Raw genomic sequence first — 5,488 nt, forward strand, 5'->3', positions numbered from 1 at the left:
CATGCCAACAAACTGGCCTATATTAGAATAAAGCTAGAAGTGCAGTTGATGTCTATATCCAGCTGTTTAAGTGCACTGTTACAAGCCAACAACACCATACTCTCGTGCAGCGTTTTTCAACCACTGTGCCGCGGCACACTAGTGTGCCGTGAGAAAACTTTTAAGGACATGCTATGTGTGCATATATGACCTAGTAGAGATGCAGTGATGAGTTTATCAACCCTTTTCAGGAGACAAAAGTCGGTGGATTCATTTTTTCCAGTTGGGGATGATCATCTTTTAGGCATAGAACTGTGAGATACTGTATTATTATTATTATATAGGATTTATATAGCGCCAACAGTTTGCGCAGTGCTTTACAATTCAAAGTCGCGCGATTTGCATGTCTTAGACCCCATTCACACTGAGCGACATGGAAATCGCGCGACTTTGAGCGACGTGTCGCGCGACTTCTTCCTATTGGGCTGTATGCAATCAGGAGCAATATCGCTCAAAATCGCTCTAAAAAAGGGTCATGTAGAAGCGACAAGCTACCAGCGACGAGCTACAAGCGATATTGAGCGACGAGATGTGAACAGCTACATTGAAATGTATTGGTGAAGCTACATAGAGCTACATAGAGCGATATAGTGCGGAAATATGAGCGATATCGCTACAAAAATCGCGCGATAAATCGCTCAATGTGAACGGGGCCTTAGAGTTCTGGATGCTGTAGCAGGTGCTATACTTTCTATAAGTCCCGGAAGGCAAATACAAATTGTAGGGTTACCTCAAAGCTGGGACCTAGGAGACAAACTGTGACTTCCATTCAAACATCTCTAATCTTAGTGCCCCCCCCCCAAAAAAATAGATCAGTCTGTCCTAGACATCTACCCACTCATTCTCATCCAAATTACCAGTGAATGTGAAGGGATAAAGTGCTTTGTAGACCTAAGACTCCTTTTAGCTTTTAAAATTTGTAAGCATGTACATTGTAGACCTCACGCCTAGTAGGCATGGTGGAATTGGAGCAACCACCATCTATCCTGCCAGATTTGACTTATTTGACTTTTGTAGATCTGGTAAAGGTAGTCCTCCCTGCAAACATGGCTCTTGAAGGTTTGTATATTAAACCTAGGGCCTGACAGCCTTCAGAGGAATGATACAAACAGTTGGTAAACCTTTTGACAGTTCAAAATGTGAATCCGTATTGTAGCATTTCTGAGAGTTTCATATTTGCAGATTCATATTTCCAGGGACAGGGGATGGTGTTTCCATACTAGTAGTTTGTTTTTAAGCATACTGTGCAGGGTGGGTAAGAATTAAGTAGATAAAATCTGACACTTGACTAGAAATCTTAACTCCCAAGTAAAAGCTGGCCATACAATTATCTGACTTCCAATTATCTGCAGATTTTCTGTGGTCAGATGGAAAAGGTGCAACAGATTTCTCCATCTCATTTTTTCCATCTGACCACAGAAAATCTGCAGATAATTGTAAGGTGTATGGGCACCTTAAATTAGCTGTGAGACACGCTGTGATGGAAGATTAGAATCAGCTGTGCTCATCTCTAAGGCTATGGTAAGCATATGAGATTTACCCTAAAGGTGCCCATACACTGTACGATTCTCGTACAAGAATCGTACAGTGTATAGAAGGCGTGCGACCGTTTCTACTGTACGGTCGCACGTCTTCCATCGAACAAGCATGCTGGAAAACCCGCCGGGAATCGTACGATTCTCGGCGAGTGAGTGGCCTGCTTGTTCGACAACTGACGAACGGGCCGGTGTGCGCAGGCGCACATTGCCCGTTTGCCGTCCTTGCAAGCATGCCCCTCATTGCAGTCATCGCAAGCCCACCATTCAAGGGGGGCGGGCTAGTGATGATCGCAAGTACGATCTGCCTGTCCAAGATGGGCAGATCGTACGTTTTTTTAAGTACTTTACAACCATCGCAAGACTAAGACAAACATCGCAAGACTAAGACAAACATCGCAAGCCCGCCTCGATGATCGAGAGTACGATCTTCCTGTCCAAGATGGGCAGATCGTACGTTTTTTTTAAAAATTACTATACAACCATCGCAAGACTAAAGCTGGCCATACACCTTACAATTTATCTGCAGATTTTCTGTGGTCAGATGGAAAAGGTGCAACAGATTCCTCCATCTATACTTCACTGTGTGGATGGAGTAATCTCCACCCAGGCCAATCTGTTGCACTTTTTCCATCTGACCACAGAAAATCTGCATATAATTGTAAGGTGTATGGGCACCTTAAGGTCTTGCGATGGTTGTAAAGTGTATGGCCACCTTTACTGACTTGCAGTCTGGAGTACAATGTAAAGGTGCCCATACACCATACAATCATCTGCAGATTTTCTGTGGTCAGATGGAAAAAGTGCAACAGATTGGCTCGGGTGGAGATTACTCCATCCACACAGTTATGTGTAGATGGAGGAATCTGCCGCACCTTTTCCATCTGACCACAGAAAATCTGCAGATAAATTGTAAGGTGTATGGCCAGCTTTAGATTCTCAAAGCTTCCCTCGCGGAGGCAGCCCCATCATCCAAGAGCAGGATCCATTTATTTGCATATAGAGCTAGGCACTTATCAATGTTCCATACCATTGGACTCTTTAAGGGAGAGGTGGAGGGAAGGGCCAACACTGGGCTACATTATCAAGGACAACAAAGTTGGTGAGAATGGGCAGCCTTGTCAGGTTCACCTGCCTATTACAAATGGTTCAGACAAGGTCATGCCAATCATCAAAGCAGGTCTGGGTGATTTGTATAATATGGCAACCGACCGTAAGAAATGGGATCTGAAACACATCAGAAAGAGAACTTTCTCATATACCCGCAGACAACTGAATCAAATGATTTTCAAAGTCAAATGACACAATTTGTACAGGTCCCAAGGTTTACATGGTTGATTTGGAGATTAGAGAAGACCTGGATGAACCTCGCCTGATCGATGATAAGGGGGGAACCAATAACCTTAGAAAAGGTCAAGATTATAACCTCCATATTAATTAGTACTATAGGGCCGTATGATGAACAGAGGAGGGAGGACTCGCCCAATTTAGGAAATAGGATTACGTGAGTCTCATACAAGGAGCCTAGCAGATGCTTGGTCAACAAGTAGTGCTCACATTGAATAAAGGTGGCCATACACTCTACAACCATCGCAAGACTAAGGTCTTGCGATGGTTGTACAGTGTATGGCCACCTTTACTCTACTTTGTTGATGAGGAATCATAACAATCTCCTGTGTCCTTCACAATACTCATTGATTCCTCCTGCTGAACTTTGTGTCACTACTATGTTCTGTACTGACTTTGTGGTTGGCAGGAGGAACCATAGCAGGGGGTCACAAGATAGGCGCTCCCAGAGTTCAGCAGCATGGGTAGCAGGAGAGATAAGTATAGAATAGCTTATATGTAGGTACAGCTTTTAATCCTTTCTTCAGTTTAGTGACGGTCACTTTTAGTGCAATGAAAACATTTGTGGTATTTAAAGAAGAACTCCAAGCAAAACTTATATTGAGCCTGATGTGGGGCTACCCCTGCACTGCAAGGGTTAACTCATTTTTCCCTAGGTGCTAAAAAAAAATTAAAAAAAAGTTATACTCACCCTAACCGCAGAGCCAGCTCCCTGCTTCTCCGGTCTCTGTAGCCTGTCTCCTCCTATGCTGCAGCAGTGGAATGTACACAGTGTATAGAACATGATGATTTATGGGACCTTAGACCGCTGCAGAGGGGGAGTGAGGCCAGAAGGGTCAATCTAAGAGCAAGCCAGTTTAGCAATTTGGGTAAGTATAGTTTTAATTTTTGAGCACCTAGACAAAAACAGGCATGTTAACCCTTGCAGCTTGGGGGGTAGCCCCAATGTAAGGGTTCATAAAAGTTTTGCCAGGAGCTCTTTTTAAAAAAGCACAATCTTCTCATTAGTGATTGTTTTGCTCACACATTGCTGCCAGAAACAGGTTCAATAACATCAGTCACCTGCTCCTATCGCATCAAACCCTCACTGGCAGAAATGCTGCGGAATTTCACCAGCCAACTTTGGGGCAGCAAAGGAGCTATATCTAGCTGGGTTGGCTAGTGAAGAAGCAATGCCATATGAGCTGGTAAGTTTTCTTTCTGCTCTCTTTGCTATCCCATCGCTGGCGAGTTGCCTTTAAGGACTGGATTACTATTGTGACATGGCCTTAAAGGACAAGTTCACTTTTAAGTAAAAACACCCAGCCCCACCTTCCTAACCCCCAAAATTATCCTAAGCCCTCCAACCACATGCTTACCTCCTCCACTAGTAGTAGCATCTCACAATGTTTGCATCCCGACCTGCAAACTCTATTGTGGCGCTGCCCACATACTGTATGTAAAATAATGCCCCTTAGATTTGAATGGGACATTGCTCTGACAGTACGTGCACATCCCATACAAATCTAAGGGATATATCTGTGCAGGCATAGCTGCACTACATTTTGCCGGCTAGGAAGTAAACAATGCTGGAGGGCCGGCTAGGAAGTAAACAATGCTGGAGGGCCGGCTAGGAAGTAAACAATGCTGGAGGGCCGGCTAGGAAGTAAATGTTGCTGGAGGTCTCCTGTGCTGAACTTGGGTAGGATAACTTGAACCCAGGATAGTTTAGGGGGCTAGAAAAAAAGCACTGGACCCACAAGGTTTGTCCTATTGATGTGACTGGTCCATCATGATGTGAAAGAGTCAGTATAGGTGATCTGAGTACAGGGCAGGGCAGGACAGGAAGCTTCTACATTCCAGATGATCTCCCTGCTACCTTGGCTTGTGGTGTCAATGTATTGCAATATTGTGATTTGAGGCACCACACTCAATTTAATAGTCCACATACATCTTTATTCAATATAGGTTTGAGGGGACAGTATACAAATCATCAACACATTTCGGGAGCTCATATCCCTTACCCTCATACCTCTCACCAAGAAAGAACATGTAATGGCTTGAAACTGAATACATTTTTTTTGTCCAAACTGTATGATTGCATAGCGCTCTCCAGCATCTGATCTGGCAGCCTATGGGCTATCATCCAGGTCCACTCATCCTGCACCTCAATATCACTGTAACCCTGACACTCCTCTGCTGTCTCCCAGCACACCTATGTAACGCCATAGCAATGATACCGATCACCCAACTCCTCTTACCCAGCACAGCCTCTGTCAGTCTGCAACATCAACAATGCACCAACTCACCCCCGAAACCCCTAGCACTGCACACCCTGTTATCACCCTGGAATGCTGACACTGCACCCCCTACCCCACGTTGATGTCCCTGCAAGCAGCACTCCCTGTTATGCTGACAACACCCCCCCCCCCAACACAAACATTTTTGCCTCGGTGGAAAATGGTGACAGTGACATTTGAGTTTTCCGGGCTCACATATTACAATTTACCCCGTGTGCGCTCCGCCCACTTCCTGTTATTTCCCTGACATCACTTCCGGTCTTTCTGGTGGACTAGTTCTGGTGATTT

The sequence above is a fragment of the Nanorana parkeri genome, unplaced genomic scaffold (genome assembly GCF_000935625.1).
Source record: "Nanorana parkeri isolate BGI_ZX_2015 unplaced genomic scaffold, ASM93562v1 scaffold260, whole genome shotgun sequence".
NCBI lineage: Eukaryota > Metazoa > Chordata > Amphibia > Anura > Dicroglossidae > Nanorana > Nanorana parkeri.